This window comes from Spermophilus citellus, assembly GCF_964194105.1.
Source record: "Spermophilus citellus genome assembly, chromosome: 16".
NCBI classification, from domain to species: Eukaryota; Metazoa; Chordata; class Mammalia; order Rodentia; family Sciuridae; genus Spermophilus; species Spermophilus citellus.
Genome location: NC_138196.1, coordinates 26,103,895 through 26,124,059, shown reverse-complemented (window position 1 = coordinate 26,124,059; position 20,165 = coordinate 26,103,895). Strand labels below are relative to the sequence as shown.

Sequence of the window (20,165 nt, the reverse complement as noted above, 5' to 3'; positions counted from 1 at the left end):
ACATAGGGAATTCAGTGGGGTAGGAGGGTAAGGAAGACAGGACAGCCCCGGGGGAGCAAGAGAGTGGATTTTGTAGGCTAGCCCACTGGACCCCTTTCCTTGTGAACTCCTATTTGGCTAACGGTGCCTAGGAAAGCAGGTGTATACCTCTTGAAGTGATAAAATCTGATGGACATTGAGGGGATGTTAATTTCATGCCTTAGGAGATTTATTTCCTGAGTCAGAAAGGCTTTAAAATGCAAAAGAATCCTAGGTTGCAAGAAGAATGTAAATATAAATGATCCCTGGTTTAGGATGATTCGATTTACAATTTTTTGTCAATTTTACCACAGTGTGAAAGCAATACATTGACATGTATATGACACATATGCTTCCAAGAGAAATAGTACTTCTGATTTAAAATTTTGATCTTTCACAGGTACCACCCTCTCTCCCACTGGCAGAACTGCAGCTCCCAATCAGTCCCTGGATCATGAGGGGAAATTACCAAGACACTACAGTGTGCTAAGCTAAGACAGGATGTTCAAATAAGCTAAGTGTATCCGATGTATTTTTGTCTTGCCATAATTTAACTCACGATGGGTTTATCAGGAAATAGCCCCAAATAAGTCAAAGAGCATCAGTATAATAAACATATTTGCTGAACTTTAACCAAGCAATCCAGGTGGAGTATGGCACACAGAAGGGGTGGGCACCCAGAAGGGGAGGATGGCACACAGTAAATAGTAAAAGTTCTATGAAACTTTTTCCTATGAAACCTAGGCTCTAAAGGCTAGATTTGTGATGCCTAAGGGGTTATGAACAATATAAACAATGATATGTATGTTTTCTATGGATGTTACCCAGGGGTTTCATTAGACCCTGAAAGGGATCAATGACTGCCTCCCTGCCCCCCAATTTTAAACAATCACTGCTTTTAAACAAGCTTGGAGCCAGATCTCTATGCAACTTATAATAGGTAGAGAAATCCTAAGACACAGTAGCCACTCCCTCCCAAAGAATCACTGCGAAATAAGCAAGTCCCCTTTCTAGCTTGCTCTCATGTCTTATTTGAAATCATGACAAACATTTTAGCCTCAAACTCTGTTCAAAAGGCCTTTTAGCTAGTAATGTTTGATAACTTTATTCAGGTCTATCATGTAAGCCCACCACCTGTTTAGGACCCCAAATACTTATGATTTACTGATAAGGTAGAGCCCCCCCTCCCACATGTGATCAAATTCTCCTAAAGAAAGCCATAAAAACTGTAGGGAAATCCAGGCAGCTGGATCCACCGGCCAGGTACTTCTCTAAATATTTAAAAGAAAACTTAAAAATAAACCACACTTCAGTGAAACTCATTTTAATTTTCTACCACAAGATTAAAAGGATGACTGACCCCCGTTGAAAAATAATTACCAAGAAGTTTGAACACAAGAAACCTTATTTACAGATGGACAATTTGGCCCCCTGGTGGACCATGAACATGGATCCAACATCTGTCAACATACTCACATCTTACATTACCAGCATTTCAATGTATCACAAATCTTCCGTTGCTAGTTTTCACTCTACCTCTGCCTTAACTCTGTGCTGCCATCTTAAAAGCAGTGTGTACAAACTGCTCAGGCTTCAGGCACTTGGCAGGAGAGGGAGCAAGGAGCAGAGCATGTGAAAAATCCCACGGCTTGCTGAGAGTGTAACTCTGTGGTAGAAAATGTGCTTTTGTTTGTGTGAGGATCTGGGTTCAATCCCTGCCTTTAAAAAAACAAGATACCCTTGCTGGAGTCAGTGGCTATCTGGGTTCAAAATGCCAGCCTTGACCAACAGGGAGATGTGAGCTTAGGAAAGTCAGTTACCCTTTCTGGTGTTTCTTCACTCATAAAACAGGGATCATAATTGTATCTCTTCACACAATTGCTATCAGAACTTGGTAAGTAAATGTTTGTAAAAATGTTAAGAACAGTATCTGGAACATAGTAGGTATGTAACAAATACAATAGTTCTTAACAAAAGTTCTTGGTTAAGGAAAGTAGTTGTTACAATAAAGAATGTTCAATTGTGAAAAAAAATGATAATCTCTACAGTGTCAATAGTTAAACTGTTAATGGAAGGAAAAATATTTTAAGAATCAAGAAATTGAATAAAAGAGCCATTTATTAAACTCCTACTTCATGTTAATCCCATGCTAGCTGTTAAAGAAAATTAAGATTACTTATAAAATACATATTTAAATCACAGATGCAGAGAATAGTGAAAGAGAACTCATGCTATATACATTGCAACATTATGAGGAACCTAGCCTTAGCTTTTGAAAGAAGATAGGAATTTCTACAAAAGAAGCCAGAAGGGCTGGGGATATAGCTCAGTTGGTAGTAGTGGTTGCCTTGCATGCACAAGGTCCTCGGTTCAATCCCCCCCCCCAAAAAAAAAAAGGTCATTGTCCCATCTTTCGTTATATTAAAAAAAAAAAAAAAAAAAGAAGAAGAAGCCAGGTGCGGTGGTTCATGCCTGTAATCCCAGTAACGCAGGAGGCTGAAGCAGGAAGATTCAAAGTTCAAGGCCACCCTGAGCAACTTAGTAAGACTTGTCTCAAAATAAGTAAAAAGGGCTGAAGGTAAGGCTCAGTGGTAGAACACCTCTGAACTCAATCCCCAGTATGAGGAAAACAACAAAAAAAAGACCCCCAAAAAACTACAAAAGTAATAATACAGAAAAGAGTTAACATTTAATAATAGGCTCATGAAAATTAGTCTATTTTCACTAGAAAACAAAATGTGGGCATGTCAAAAGGTTGGAAACAGAATAGTCATGCTTCAAAGGACATAGAAAGCAATAATAATATAATTGCTATTGAGTATTAATTGCTTTTACTATGCCTTAAAAGTTGCTATAGGGGCTGGGGATATAAGCTCAGTAGTAGAGTGCTTGCCCAGTATGCTCAAAGCTCTGGATTCAATCTCCTGCAATGAAGAAGAAAAAAAGGATGAGGGTGGGGGGCAGGGGTGGGAGAAGAAAAAAATAAAAGCTATGAAGTGAAAATAGACTTTTTTCTAGACCAAATTCTGTGTTAGACATGGTGCAACATGTTTTACATACCAGTATTTCTCTTTAATCATCATAACTCCATGAAATAGGCATAATATTGTCATTCTCTTCTTGCTAAAGTTTAGAGAAGTTAAAGGTCACCCAGCAGCAAGTAGAGCAGACTATGGACTTAATTATGAATTCAACATAACCAGGCATCTCAAGTAACTGATTTATATATAATTAAGTTTCCAGTGTTACAAAGCAGGAGTTCCTGGACTGACCCCCCTTCCCCCGAAATGGACCTCATTTCTTGTCTAAAAAATATCATTCTCTTTCAAAAACAAGTAATTAAGTAATAATAATAGTACCAGCAGTTTCCCATTTTTGAATACATTATTTAAATTCTATTGAGGCATTATATCTATAACTAAAATGCTACACTCCATATTCAACCCCACGTCATAGATTGTGTTATTCCCACAAATGTACACAAGAAGAACTAGCCTCAGGGAAACTAAGTACAGTACCTCCCTGCCTTACCCATGGTCTCACTCTCCATGGTTTCGGTCACCCACAGTGAATTGTGGTCTAAAAATATTAAATGGAAAATTCCAGAAATAAACAAGTCATAAGTTTTAAGTTGCATGCTGTTCTGAATAAGCATGATGAAATCTTACTCAGGACATGAATCATCCCATTGTCCAGCTTATCCTTGCTCTATACTCTATCTGTCTGTCATTTGGCTATCTTGGGTGTCACAGTCATGGTATCACACTGCTTGTGTTCAAATAACCCTTATTTTACTTAATGGACCCAAAGTGTAAGGATAGTGATGCTGACAAATCAGATATGCCAAAAGCATAAAGTACTGCTTTTACACGAAAAGCTGGAAGTAAAATATTTTAGAATTTCACCTGATTTTTACCATATTATATTGTTATAATTGTTCTATTATTAGTTATTGTCATTAATCTTTCATGTCTAAGGTAGAAGTTAAATTGGCATGTATGCCTAGTGGGAAAAAAATACAGTCTGTGTAAGTGATCTAGTTTGAGTGTATCCCCCAGGGGTTCGTGTTTTGGGAGGTTGGTCCTCCAGTGTGGCCGGGGGTGGGAGGTTTTATGGAACCTTTAAGAGGTGGAGCCTCGAGGAAGGTCCTCAGGGCCTGGTGGGAGGGGACCTGAGAAGGAATCAGTGTCGTTCCAGGGGGATCAGGATCAGTTCTCAGAAGAGGACTGTTCTTAAGCAGCAAGCCTGGCCTTTCCCTGGTCTTTCTGGCTTCCTATTTCACCATGTGATCTCTCCCACTTGCACATACTCACACCATGATGACAGCCATAATGTGACACAAAATGCCATGCTCTTGACCCTCCAAAATTATAAGCCAAATAAATTTCTATTCTTTGTACATTATCTACCTTCAGGTACTGTTACAGCAATGAAAATGTAACTATAACCACAGAGTTTGGCACCATCTAAAGTTTCAGGCAACTACTGGGGGTTTTGAATGTATCCCTCTGTGGATAAGAGGCGACTTGCCCTAGATAACAGCTAAGAAGTGATAGAGCCAGGGTAAGAAACTGGGATGCCAAATATATACTAGCTGACTCCAAAACTCATATGCTATGAAGACATAAAAATTTTCCAAATGGAGACTCCCTAAAACTTCGCCAACATGCCTTTCTCCCCGAGAAGCATCTTCTCTTTTTAACTTACTCAGGTGACTACTTGTCTCTGAAAAACTAAACTGTGATTGACTACTTCCAGGAAGTCCTTCTCCATCAATTTACTCTGCAGATTCTTTGGTCCTGATTGATACCATGGGGCCTAAAATACAAGCAGAAATGAAAAACTAAGAGAAGAAAGAAAGGTTTAAGAGAGGGGAAAACAGAAATGGAAGGGAACAATAGATTTTCCTGAAGTCCCTGGAAGTCCTGCCCAGACTGGAGAACAAGGACAGGCCTAACTTCAGCTTCTGCTGGCCTTCCCTTTCCAGACCAATCCCCACTCAGAGGTAACTAGGCAACCAGGCCCTGCATGCACAAAGAGGAAAGAAGTGTCAAGCCCTGCCAGACAGGTCTTCAAACAAAAGCAGAACTGGTGACCTATAAATACCCACAAGGTGACGGAACAAGGGACAAATATTACAAATGTCTGAGAGTCTGGATCTCTCACTAATAAAAAAGTCCTGGTGAGAACTGGTAGATTAGACTTGGAAACTGGTTAACAAACCCATGGTTCAGTACCCAGAGTAAACAAGTGAGGTGAGGTTGGGTAGCCTTCCTACTCACATAGCACAGGAGGCCTGAGGTATGGATTTTGTAATAGACAATTCAAATGTTCAGAAGCCTTAAGCCAGGTCTCAATGCTACTTTAAGATCTTCCCTTGTAATAGAATTCCTTTCTTCAATGAGTTTCCCAGGCACATATAGTAGACATAAACAAATATTTATTGAAAAATGCAACTTTGTCTCAATAAAACTCATTGATTCAATACTATTCTGAAGTTATTGTATTCACTCCCTCCTACTGCTGGGAATCAAACCCAGGGCTTTGAGCATATCAGGCAAGGACTCTTCCACTAAGTAATCCATACCCCAGCCTTCCATTTTTTCCATGAAGGTACATTATGTATTTTTCCTATGACTTCTGGGGTCTTAGTTTACACAAGAAAATGCCTTGTCTCTCTGGCTTCCTGTATCACCATGTGATCTCTCCCTTAATAGCACAAATGTTTTGTTAAAATCTATCCTCAGATTTGTTTAAATATGCTAAAAAACATGCATTTGGGTTTCTCTTGTACCTTATTTAGTTCCTACAAAGGAAGTGCTATAGAACTCTCATGCCTAAACAAAGCCCAAATTTGCGCATGATAATCCAACACATCTCAACCCAAATGCTATCTTTCCTTAATTTCCAACTCACAGTGTTTTATTCTTATCTGTTATAGTAATTAATTAGCCTTTTCTAGTTTTGTGACACCTCCTACCTAGTCAGTCCATCAGGAATTTGAGGGCATTATAGTCCTTGTCACATAGTAAGTACCTAGAAAATGTGATCTTGTGCTCTCAAATTTAAGATGACTAAACATCATATTTGGATATGAAATCTGTGCTTTAGGAAATTTTTTGTCATTCCTATATTTTCTTTGAGAAATTCCTACATTTTCTTTGAGAAACTGACTTAAAATAATGACTGCAGCAAGTTTTTGCAGTTAAATCAGCGAGGCTGCTGCTGTCTGGTGATAATTTTCTTAGTGCCAGGAAGCTTTCTTTGTATGTGATTAAACATGTTTCCCTCTTTGCTCCACCCTAGATGCTATCAACTTTGCTAAACAGAAGGTTTTTCAGCTGACCAGCTCACACAGGGTACATAGACACAAAAAAAATCCCTAAGAGCCAAACTACCAAATTTTCACACAAGCTATTACATATAGATTCTCAATCACCTCCAATCCCTTACTCATTGTCTTCACAATGCAGCACAAACCAATATAAAGCAAGGGAGGAAAATAAATAAATAAATGAATATTTTCATTATTTCAAAGAGATATTTTAAACTTTTAACTTGCAATGTTCACCTCTGAAGTATGCTGCTTCAGGAATGAAAGAAGTATTTTTAGGGAAAATACCAAACCATGAAACACACAGAGACTTGCATGATTTGCATTAGCATTTTCCTTTTCTAACCACTATTAAAACTATTTGACTGTCCAATGGATTGAGTCCTTGCATAAATTATTTTTCCAAAAGACAATATTTTTCTAACCAACAGAAAAGAATGCCCAAATGGGAACCTTGCTAAAAGTTAGAATCACATGCAATCAGTCCAGAAACTGAGAAATAACTAAATAAATAAGTAAGCCCCAACTAAATGAGCTTAAAGTAATTGTTTTACCTTCCTAGGCTTAAGTATTCATATTTGGTGATTTGTCTTTTAACCATAGGAGTTTAAAGCTGAGTTTTGATTTCTAGTTAGGAAAACGCCCCTCCCAATAGTTCTTTTACAAAAATTTCTTGGCTTTATATACATCTAGGAGTCCAGTTTACTTATGAAATTAGCTTGTCAAATTCTTTCAAAAGTACTTTGGAATTTTATCAGAATTGTATTTTTCAATTAATTTGGAGAAACTAAAAATTGTATAATATCCACCTGTGAATACAGTCTATACCTCCAATTATTCAGTTCTTTAGTGTTCTTCAGAATACAGTATTCTTCAAGCAGTTCTTAAAAATTCATTGTTTTTGTTGGTATTAGGGATTAAACCCAGGGGCACCGAATCACTGGGCAACATCTCCAGCCCTTTTTAATTTTTCTTTTTGAGATCAAGTCTCACTAGGCCCTCACTAAGTTGCTGAGACTGCCTTTGAACTTGAGATCCTCCCGGCTCAGCCTCCCGAGCCACTGGGATTGTGGGCATGCCCCATTGTGCACCAGACTAATTTATTGTTTTTAATGGCTGCCAAAAATGACATCTTTTTCTTAGTTTTCTAATCAATTAGTGGTTTTCTAATTGATGTGGGTTTTTCTGTGTATGTTTTTGGGTTTTTTTCTTTTTTTTTCTTTTTTTTTACATATCATACATTTGAATCAAATGGGGTATAATTTCTCATTTTTCTGAGTGTACAGGTTGCAGAATCACATCGGTCATACAGTCACGTATATACATACAGCAATACTAATGTCTATTTTATTCTGCTGCCCTTCCTGTCCCCCCTCCCATCACTTCTCTCTACCCAATCTAATGTGACACACTTCTTTTTTTTTCCCTCACATCTTCATACATGTATTCTATATAAGGATGAGGGTCTCCTTCCATCTTCCATGTAATTCCCCTTTTCCCTCCCTTTCCCTCCCACTTCTTTTCCCTATTTAGTGGTAATCTTCTTCTCATGCTTTTCCTCCCTATCCCATTTTGAGACACCCCCCCCCCCCTTATATCAGAGAAGACATTCAGCATTTGTTTTTTAGGGATTGGCTAACTTCACTTAGCATAATCTGCTCTAATGCCATCCATTTCCCTGCAAATGCCATGATCTTGTTATTTTTTAATGCTGAGTAATATTCCATTGTGTATAAATGCCACTTTTTTTAATCCATGTTTTTTGTTTTTAACTGATTTTTGTGTTGATCTTATGTGGCTACCTTAATAAAGTTTGTTATTCTATTTTTTTCCCCAACTGATAATCTTGGATTTTCTAGCTAGATAATCACATTGACAGAATAATGATAGTATGAACCCATATTTAAAAGACAAGCAAAAGACTGGGGGAATATTTCCAAAATAATAAGAAACATAATAGCATTTACAATACATGAATGCCTAGGAATCAATAAAAAACAGGCACTTACTGGACAGGAATATAAATAACCAAATGATGAAAAAAAATTATTCAATAAAACATAAAAATGCATTTATAATAAAAATACAAATTAAGATAATAATGAAATGCCTTCTTCCAGCCAACAATTGCTGGCTAAGAAAGATAATATATCTAAATGTTGGAAAGGAGAGGAAGGAAAGGACCCAAGATGAGGCTATAAACTGATTTTTTAAAATTTATTTTTTATTAGTTCCAATCACTTACACATGACAGCAGAAAGCTTTTTGATTTGTTGTACACAAATGGAGCACACCTTTTCATTTCTCTGGTTGTACATGAAGTAGAGTCACATCACTTGTGCAATTAGTTATATGTATATGTAGGGTAAATGATGTTCCACTCCACCATCTTTCCTACCCCCCCCCCATTTTCCCCTTCCCTTTGGCCCAAAGTTCCTCCATCCCCCCCCCCATTATGGATCAGCATCCACTTATCAGTGAGAACATTCAGCTTTTGATTTTGGGGGATTGGCTTATTTTGCTTAGCATGATATTTTCCACCTCCACCCATTTACCTGCAAATGCCATAATTTTATTCTCTTTTAATGCTAAGTAATATTCCATTGTGGATATATATATATATATATATATATATATATATATATATATATATATATCACAGCTTTCTTCATTCATCTATTGAAGGGCATATAGATTGGTTAACTGATTTTTTTAAGGGCGATTCAGTATTATACACTAAAAAGTACAAAATTTCTTTATCCAGAAATTTCATTTCTAAGAATCTTTACATTAGATTCAAATTCTAGAGTTAAAGAGTAAACTATAAAATGGCATATGGCTTCTAAAAAATTCCTCTGGTAACCCTTAAGTTGTTCAAGTGTATGTGGTTTATTCAAATATGTGTGATCACATATATTAAAAAAATACACTATATTTAACCACGTATACTTATCATAAAGAACACACAGTGGTAGAGTGCTTGCCTAGCATGCGTGAAGCACTGGGTTCAATCCCCCTCACCACTTAAAACTTAACAGATAAAATAAAGGTATTGTGTCCATCTACATAAAAAAAAAAAAAAAAAGGTCCATTGGCAACTAAAACACCCAGGCAAAACAGAAACGAACATTCCTTTTGTTTTGTTTGTGTGTGTGTGTGTGGGGGGGGGGGGGGGGTCCTGGGGAGTCAACATTGGCCTCCAGCATGCTACGTTACCATTGAACTACATCCCCAGCTCTTTTTCTTCTATTTTGAGATCTTCTGAAGTTGCCCAGGCTGGCCTGGAACTTGCCATCCTCCTGCCTCAGCTACCCAAGTTAATGAACTACAGACATGTGGCACAGTGCCCAGAAAAAAAAAAATGGGTATTCTAATTACAAAATCTACACATGCTGAATGCTGGTTAGTGCATAAAATGCAACTATACTACGATATTAGAAATACCATCACACCGGTGCCCAAAGATGCACATGCAACGATGCTTCCTCTGAAGCATTAGGAACAACAGAAATACTAAAAATAATCCAAATATCAGTCAACAGGAAATGATTACAATATATAACTACATCCACACAATGAAGTACTATGTGTCTATTAAGAAGAATGAGTTACAGCTGCATACACTGATCCCAGCTGAAGGATTTAAAATTTACTGTCAAAATTAAAAAGAGGGAGCATGAAAGATTAAAGAAGGGCATTTTACCATTATGTTAAGAATGTAAGTGCATAAAAAGATGCATATTAATTTTGACTATACTTCTGGGACAGGGAATAGGACAGGGGGTAAATACTGAGGAACTCTTAACTTATTTGATGAATTTTTTAAAAATCACACTTACTGCTTTGTAATATCTTTAATAAAAGAAAAACAGGGTGAGATGGTATTTAAAGGTTTTTTTTTTGCAACTTTCTAAAAGTTTATTAAAAACAAGTTTCCTAAGAAGCCTCCATGTTGATTTCAGTCACTGATAAATATGTTAAGATTCACTGTGAATCAGTATTGTGAAGATAGCAAGAAAGAAAACAGAGAAGACTCCAACAATTCCAAACATTCTGGTAAAAACTTAAACTACCCAGCCATTGTGATATATTTTTTGTTTTTATGTGAGAGTAAGATATCTGAAAACATTATTTTTAACAGACTTAAATAATCACAAACAAAAGATTTTACTGTATTCCTTAAGTAGGTAAAAAGAGGTGTCTGTTCCTTTGAAGAACAAGCTTCTCCAAAGAAAAACAATGAAAGGCATCAAGAGGGCAGAATGAGGGCAGAAGAGTGTATATGTACGGCTGGAGTGCAAAAAACATTCTATTTCTCATGGATTAACATTTATACAAACATTAACTCCACTAATGGAGGGCCTCTCCTATGCTTTATCATCTTGTTTAAATTATCTAGCGTGGGGGAATGCAAAATGAAATCCAAGAAGAAGCTGGGGACATGGACAGTATATACGGAACTCTTGCAAATCATGGATATATCCGGGGGGAAAAAAACAAGCTATATCCTGGCTCACAGGGATTTCCCAATTTTGAAATTCCCTCATTGCAATACAACATCACATGGAATGTTACAGAAGGGATTTCTTGTATTCCATTCAAATTTAACCCTGTACATGGTTGCTTTTAAGTATAAAGCTAATACAAAACCAAACTAACATCCTAGAGGCACTTACTTTGGAGGAACTCAAGACATCTTGGAGCTGGGATTTAGCTCAGTGCTAGAGTGCTTGCCTAGCATGCAGGAGGTTCGAGGTTCCATGCCCAGAACTGCCTCCTTAACCTCCAAATCAGGATGCACTTCTCTGTGCAAATGCTTTCTTCCAAGGAGTCATCCTTCTAAGCCCAGCAGAAAAGCTACCAGGGATTGTGCAATGCACAGTATATACACATCCCACCTGCCAACACACCAGAAATTAACTGCATATGCAGAGCCCTGCCTTAGGTTTTCCCAAAGCTGGGGTCATTACCACCACTCCCATCACCACTCCCAAGTCTGTCTTGGTCTTTTCCCCAGCCCGTGCTTGGAGTCTCTGGAAGCATGTTCCCAGAACCTGGTGTCTGCCATAGCAGATCATCAGTAACAACATTTACTAAATAAATCAAAGAAGACCCATCATTAAAGACATGTATGAAGCTCAGTATGACTAAAAGCACACGTCCTGCAGGAGAAAGGTCACAGGTGAAATTCTCTGGCAAGGGGAAACAGTTACGGGAGAATGACAGACCATATTTGCATTTGTTGAAATATTACTGAGATGTATGCAAGGATGGGGCAAAAGAGTGATGCAGAGCTGATCCAACAGTGCTAAAGCTTCGCTGAGGCCTGAACTTGGATGATAATAGAAAAGATGGAGATAAGTCAGCAGACTTGAATGATATAGTGGAGACTGAACTGTTGAGTCTGGTGATGGGTTAGTTAAGGAGGAGAGGGGTGAACTGGGCACCGAGGTGAAGAGTGACTCCTAGAGATGGGGAGCACAGGGACCAGATTTGGGAGCGAGAATGATGAAATTACTTATAGGATATGTTAAGTTTGAGGTGTGGGGGAGATATCCAACTGGAGGTGGTGTGGACACTTGAATATTTGATTCTGGAGCTTAAGACAGAAGTTTGGGACAAAGAACACCATCTATGGGAGTGTAAGATAATGAGAAATGAAGATGCAGAACAAAGGGCTAAGAACACTATTATTTCAGGACCAAACCAAGGAAAATGGCGTAAAGAAGAATTATAGGGATAGGGTCAGGAAGGAAAAGGAAAGCTGAAAAGGGAAGAGAATGTCAAGAAGAGAAAAATCCAGAATGTCAACAGCAGGATAACATAATATGATTTTGATTTCGTTCCTGGTACTTTTCTTCATTTTTCCAGGATCCTCAATAATACATACTTTGTTAGTGATCAGCATAAGGCTTAAGAAAACTGTACAAAAACTTCTAAATGTTATGAGAGCTTGATAAACAGTCTACTAACCACAGGATGTGTGTTTTGAATTCTTTCTCTGGGTTTGAGGATGGATTTGCACTGATCTATCTGTTGCTTCAGCCTCATGACCAATGACACACATTACCCAGTCTCTGGGCCAAGGTCTGGAATCCCAGAAGAGCAGAGCTGGTGACCCATACACAGATGGCCCAGTGACCTTGAGTTCATTAGCATACTGTTCTAATCAAATGAGCTAACCAGCAGCACTCTCTGCCTACTTTGTCCCATTGCCTACCACTACTAGGGCCAAAATTCTTCAATCCTGCAACATTTCCTATAAACAAGTGACTGCCTACAAACATTCACAGATACAGAGGTCCAAGGCTCACCAAAAATATTTGTTCACTGCCTCTAAATAGGGTTTCTGTTTACTTACAAGCCACTTGTTCTTGCAAACACAAGTGTATCATTAATGAAAATAAGCCACTGAGCCAGTCTAGATGACCCAATGCCCATTGTGCTGGTAACACTAAAATATAAAAAGAATAGACCAAATACTTCTGAAGTCAACAAGGATATAAGAAGTAATATTCTAACTTTCCACCACTCTCTTGAACCTTCTTCTTTTTTTTTTTTTTTTTTTAACAGCATTCACCTGTAGTAGCATCTGTCTTGAAGCAGGCTGAGTAGCTATCATCATCTCTGCTTCATGAATTAAAATATGCAACAGCCGGTTTCAGTAGTGCACACCTGTAATCCCAGTGGCTCAGGAGGCCAAGGCAGGAGGATTGCAAGTTCAAAGCCAGCCTCAGCAAAAGTGAAACAAATCAGTGAGATCCTGTCTCTAAATAAAATATAAAATATGGCTGAGGATGTGGCTCAGTGGCCAAGTACCCCTGAGTTCAATCCCGAGTACCCCCTTCCTGCCCCAAATTATGCAACATATGGTGGTTATCCTGTTTGACCTCAAGGGATCCAGAAAGATACTCCTCTCTTATTCCAGAGACAAATACAGACATTAGAACAATGCCAGTTAATATACTGTAACCTACTTAAAAAAAGAGATGTGTTCCAGACCCAATCTTGGGCTTTAGGTGCCTCATTGTTCAGGTAAGGGCATTGAACACAAATACTTCTTAAGTTCTTTCCAGCTCAAAAGTCTATGACAGCAGGCATGGTGGCATGCTCCTATAGACCCAGAGTGTCTGGGAGGCTGATGCAGGAAGATTGAAAGTTCAAAGCCAGCCTCAGCAATTTAGCAAGACCCTAAGCAACTTAGTGAGATCCTATCTCAAATTAAAAATAAAAAAAGCTGGGGATGTGGCTCAGTGGTTAAGTGCCCGTGGGTTCAATCCCTGGTACCAAAAAAAAAAAAAGGGGGGGGGATATGACAACATAAGTCTATGCTATTACACAGACAATCCAATCAGAGTAAGAGAGAAAAATTGTAAAATTCAGTTTTGAATGTGTAAATTTCCATGTTCATATGATTGTTTGAAATGTCTGTTCCAATGAAAAGTGAACAAACTTTTGTAAAAATCCACATTGAATAGATATACAATTTATTTATTTGTTTTGGTACTAGCGATTGAACCCAGGAGTGCTCTATCCCAGCTCTTTTTATTTTTTATTTTGAAGCAGGTTCTCACTAAGTTGTTTTGGCCCTTGCTAAGTTTCTGAGACTGGTTTTGAACTTGCAATCCCCCTGCCTCAGACACCCAAGTAGCTGGGATATTACAGGCGTGCACCACTGCAACCAGCATATTTGTACATTCTAATTTATACTGATTTAAAAAAAAAAAGAGAGCACTACTGGAATGTTTTATTTTTTTAACATAGAATTTTGGAAAGAATGAATTTACTTTAAATAATTTTGGGGATAAGTAGCCTATCTTTCCAAGAAAAGAAAAATTAAAGACTTAACTTTGGAATATTTCTGTTCAAGTGGATTTTACTATAATTGGTTTTGAGAAGGCTAGAATCATGAAGCGGGGTGCTAAAAATAGATGTTATAAAACTCAGGGGAACATACTTGTGAGACCAACACTAACGATTAGCAAAAATGTGGTATCACCAGTATTAAAATAGGAAATCTGAGCCCATTCCCGGAACACTGTCACGAACTGCCACAGTCATCTGGGCTCAGTACTGGTCCAGCTCCCCACAGAGGTCCCACAGCTCAGTGGACAGCCTTATAAGGCAATTGTGCTCCACAGCAGATAAGAACACCACCAGGCACTTAACATTTCCAGAGGCTTCTACAAATATTAACTCATTAATACTCATAGTATTCTGGGAGAGCCACACTACTATCATTTCCACAAGAGAGTATAGAAGAAAGATATCTAACTGTAATTAATAACAGCTAGGGTGGGTAAGGAGTTGGCTGCCCGTGTTAGTCACCTGGTTCAGGTCCAATGAACCCTAATGAACTAATGAACAGGAGGAGGAAGAGAATTTTTCCCTCACTTTTTTTTTTTGAATTGGTGCATTACAATTATACATAATGATGGAATTTGTTATTACACATTTGTATATGCATACCAGATAGTAATATAATTTTTGGCCAATATCAATCCCCAGCATGTCCCCCACCCCACCCCCTCCACTCCTTGGTTGGAGGAAAATCTTTTAATGTTGACAGTAAATGAGAAACCCACTCCCGGACTCCCTCCTCTATCAACCACAGAGGGCCCCACAAGATTCCAATTCTTAAAATAATTGAGCCTCTTCCTTGAACAAGCTGGGAAGAGGAGCAAAGTGCAGGCCAGGGTGTGGAGTGAAAACACAGATAGAGGATGTGAGAGATGTGCTTTCCCCAAGACTGCTTATATTTCATGGGGATACTTAGTAGCCTTTGACCTTCATGAATAAAACTCAGCAAAACTATGCTTACAGTGCCAGTAGGAAGACAGCAACCCACGCAATTGGGACAGGATTAAATGACTTCGTTAAATTTTTGAAAATTATTAAGAAAATTTCAATGTGAATTATCAAATAATGTTTGAAAATCTATCCTTTAAGACATCTAGAAGCCAAGTGCTAGAAATGTAAGAAAGTAGCAAGTTAACTGTATTAGTGGGGGGGAGAGGTGTCGGGAGTTAATGGCAATTGAACTCAGGGGCAACCAACTACTAAGCCACATGCCCAGCCCTATTTTGTATTTTTATTCACTGAGTTCCTTAGCTCCTCACTTTTGCTGTGTTAACTGTATATTTTTTAAAAAATGAAAGGACACCCAAGAATGTAAGCTGTCCTGGAATGTAAATCTGCTAAAAGACAGGGTTCTAGGCTTTGTGCATTAATTCCAACAGCCAATCTGTGCCTGTAATTTAGTAGGTGTTCGATATGTATTTGTTAAATAAATTGTCTTAATTTTAAAAAGTTCACGGTCCAAATTAACAAACATATATAGAATGTCATCAAGAGGCTGGGTATAAACTAGAGGTTAATTTGGATCATGCTTCTGGTAGCTGAAGGGTTGACACAGCATGGCACTGGTGTCCTGGCAAGGACCCTTGGCTGCTTCACATGGAGAAGAAGAAAGGTAACCAGAGGGGCCAAACACATGGAGAGGCCTCACTTTATAACAATCCACTCTCACCAACTCTAGGCAAGGAAAACGACATTAACCCCTTCCCAGGGTGGCGCCCCCAGGACCCAGAATCCTCTACTAGGTACCACCTCTTAAAGAGTCACCATTTCTCCAGATTGTTACTTTGTAGATCAGGTCTTCAGTACATGAACCTTTGGGGGACACAATCAAAACATATCCAGACCATGGCGGACATATAAGAGGATATAAGCAAAAATACTAGGTAGAATATTCAGGATGCAACCAAGTCAGTTAAGTGACAACAGGCTAGAAAGCCCCGTGGACTAATAAGTAACAAAGTCCCTCAAGGTAAACAAGAAATTCAGGGACTTGGAGGTGAGTGGGTCTTAGAAGAAGTGGGCACCTAAAAGTCGCAACGACTCAATGAATGGATAAACAAAATGTGGTATATCAATACAGTGGAAATATTATTCAGCCACAAAAAGCAGCAAAATATCCATTCCATGCTACAGCATGATCCCTGAAAAAGTTATGCCAAGTAAAATAAGCAGGACACAAAAGGCTGATATTGTATCCTACCATTTGTAGACAGGTCCATAATAAGAATCCATAAAGATAAAAGGTAAATTTAGTAGTTGCCAAGGCTGGGGAAGGAGGAAATGGTTGAGTGGTTGGTTAATGGGTCTTGAGAGGGGGAGGAGGGCAAGAAAATGTTCTAAAATTAGATAGTGGTTATGGTTACTTATACAACTCCATGAATATACTAAAACTATTCAATGATTTTACTTTAAAGGGGAAGATTTTTAGGTATGTGAGTTATATCTCAAAAACGTTGTGTCTTATTACAAGAATAAAAATGGTGGTGTACATCCGTAGACAACTCTGAGGTCTTCAGAACACTCTGATATATATCAAATCTTTGATCAAGGAACCTCTAAATGTTTTCAGGGGCTAATTGATTAATAGAGACTACAGGTGTGGAAAAGGCCTCTGCCATTAGTGCTGAACCAGCTAAAGATCGGAGAGTCAATTTAGGGTCTGAGGATCTGATTTGGAGTTCTCCCAGATACAGTGGGAAAGAAGTAAAGACTTGATTGTGGCAAGGGTAGTCAAAGGTCACCCAGATTTTCTGACACCTAGCAATGCTGTAACTGAGTGACTTGCCTCCTTGACAAGAAGGTACCACATGACTTATCACAAAGGGCTTAGGCAAGTTCCATGTCTCAAATTCCTCTATGAAGGCAGGATCCTGAGAAGTGTTAGGCTTAGGAGAACTCCAGATTCCTTGACATAAACTTCTCTAAGAAAAGAGGAGTCCAAACTAGCAGTGAGTACACTGTCACAAGACAGATTTAAATTAATTGCCTAGATTAAAAGCCAGACTTTGTGATTTATTTGCTGTGACTTAGAGCAAATTTAACTCAATCACCTCAGTTCCTCGATTGTAAATTTAGGAACGAGAATGCTTGGTAGCTACGTCATACTGTAGTGAGGATTAAATGAGTTAACACACATGAACCAAGGTGAATGCAACTAGGACAAAGTAGAAAAGGCCCCCTTTGCAACCAGTCAGTGAGGCGTGTCCTTCATGGCACTTAACACAGTTTGTAATTTGATATTTACTTAAGCTTTGTTTGTTTCATATACACTTCCTCACTACCATCAAGGACACTGTCAGACTGCTGCTCACCTTATCACCAGGGCCTAATACAGTAGATAATACAGTAGATAATTTACTATCTTTAGAATGACTGTATCACTTAGAAATTATAGATTTAGTTTTCAAGATTAAGAGCTACCAATGACTGATAAACAGCTGTGCTGTTCAGAAGCAAAATGAAGGAACAGAATAACAATTGGAATCATGGGATAGATAAATGGCTTCAAGGAAGTTAAGGGGGCAGAGTCAAAGAGAAAAATTCCTTGCTCCTCTGAAGAGCTTGCATGGCCTTGCAAACTAAGATGTTAAAGAAGAAGAAGAAGAAGAAAGGTAAAGGAAAAGGAAAGAAAGGCTTAGCATAGTGGCATTGGGTTCTAAGATGTCTAACTTTGTACTGATTGGGAAACCAATGTCAGATGAATAAAAATTCTTTAAAATAAGCCCAAATATGTACCATTCATTTACTTCTTATTTCTTCAAAACTAGCAGCAGATACATCATTCCTGCTTCCAACTTATGGCTGTGAAACTCTCCTACTTCAGAGCCCATTTCTCTTTATTTAAATCTTAAAGAGTTCCTCAAGGCCCACAATTTTCCACAAGACCTGTTTTACTCTGGTCCACACTGATCTCTCTTGCTCTCTCCTTGTATATTACATAATGTTGTCCATTTATATAGAATCTCAATTTATTCTCCCACTGTTTTCTGTGTCCACTGGGATCTTTCCAGGTAGACAGAAAAACTGTGTAGTCACTTCTACATCTTGCAGAAAGGACAACACTGGGCTCTAGCTCTACCTTCAACAAATACCAATCACTGTACCCCAGAGGGGTCATACCTTCTCCCCACTAATCAATGTTCTCTTTGCCATCTATCAACCTGAATCAAAGACTCCAGGAAAAGAAGCATGCATTTATTTGCCACGGAGCTTCCAGCTCCTTTGAGAAAGGTGCTAGGATGCATAAAAATTCAGTATTTCATGAGCTGAATGGGAATTTACCCTGCGATACTGTTAGAGTAAAGATACTGTTAGAGTAAACGCCAAAAGAGATGCAAATTCCACTCACATAACAAACGGAATGAGTCAAGACGGAGGCTTCCATTACATCTGCTCATTTCCTAGAGTCACACTCAAACAACATGTGTGCAGGCTTTGTGGAAGGGTGTACACTCCACAGAATGTTCTGGTAACAATTAAGTAGGCCTGTGGGCTGGGGTTGATGGTGATTGCCCTGCCCACACGGGGAGACCTGAGCTGCACTCCTGAGGCAGTATTTGGCTCTTGGTATGTTGTGGGCATCCGCAGCAAAAACAGCCTGTGCGGTGGGGGCGGAAGAATGCCCTGAATGGTCGAGGAGTACTTGGGGAGGCTTCCACACTGGAGCTCCAGGCCTTCCTCGACTGAGAGGGGAAGGGAACATTTTCAGAAGTAGATGTGTATCTTGATCTGCACCCAATAAAAGGTACTGTTGATTTAACTGTAATTATAAAGTTCCTTCCAGATATATAATCAGCTAGCTGTCCACCAAAATTTCTATGAAACTGACCAATGTCTAAGATTGTCATCACTTCAGGGGCAAACCAGTCATGTGACCAGAAAAATAGAGACAAAGGTCTTAGCCACTGATTCTGAAACACAATTCTATGCTGTAACATATATAAAATCAGAATGGACCTTCCAGTACAGCTGAACTAGCAGTGTTATTAGTTCACCTGACAAATGTTAGAGCTAATTCAATGAGATTCTATACACGTACACAAAACACCCAAATATACCGTCCTTATCAGCAGACATTAACAGCCAGCAAAATATATCAAGCATCTAATACATATGATCATAAAGTTAACACTTTCCATTGCATTTCCCAGAAATTATCTGCTAGCCATTGTAGTGCCTATCAAAGCAATCAGGCATTGTCTTGAAATGGATTTAAAAAAAAAAAAAAACTCAATGTAACATCCAGGTGTTGCATGGATCAGGCTGGAATATCAATTATGAAGCACGGATAGAATACAATAAACATTAAATGTTTTTAAAAGAATATATTACCTTTGACCCATAAATTCCACTTTTCTAAGACTAAGCTAAGGAAATCACTAAGGATATACACAAAGAATTAGCTGGGAGGATGTACTGTTTATATCACAAAGCTGCAAAGTTCCATGCCCCATAATAAGTAATGGGTTAATAAATACACTTAAGACACATTCATACTATGACACAGTATGAATTAAAAATTGTGGCTGCAAAAAGAAAACTACTGACATGCAAAGGCAATCATAATGATGTTGAGTGAAAAAAATCAAATGTAAAACACATTATGATCTTAACACAGATGGTGTGCATGCATGTCTGTGTGTATGTGCAGAGAAAAGGATACATCTGAGAAAAGGAGTGTACAATTTTCTTTTTTCCTTTTTTTTGTTTACCTGTGTTTTCTGATAGGAGGGGCAAGGAGATAATGTATTTTTTAGTTTATTTGCCAATAAGAAAAAAAAGACTTTATATTGTTGTTGCTGGTACTGAGAATTGAACCCATGGGCGCTTTACCACCGAGTTACATCCTCAGTCCCTTTTATTTTTTCATTTTGAGACAGGGTCTCACTAAGTTGCTGAGGGTCTCCATAAATTGCTGAGGCTGGCTTTGAACTTCCAATCCTCCTGCCTCTTT

The 20,165-nt window shown here is 38.4% G+C and overlaps 1 protein-coding gene across 7 annotated transcripts in view; it reads right to left on the bottom strand.

The window, feature by feature from the left end:
- The window catches only part of RBPMS (RNA binding protein, mRNA processing factor), a 171,984-nt gene that overhangs the window by 136,319 nt on the left and 15,500 nt on the right, over positions 1-20,165 (bottom strand). The gene's annotated exons all lie outside the window — the stretch shown is intronic.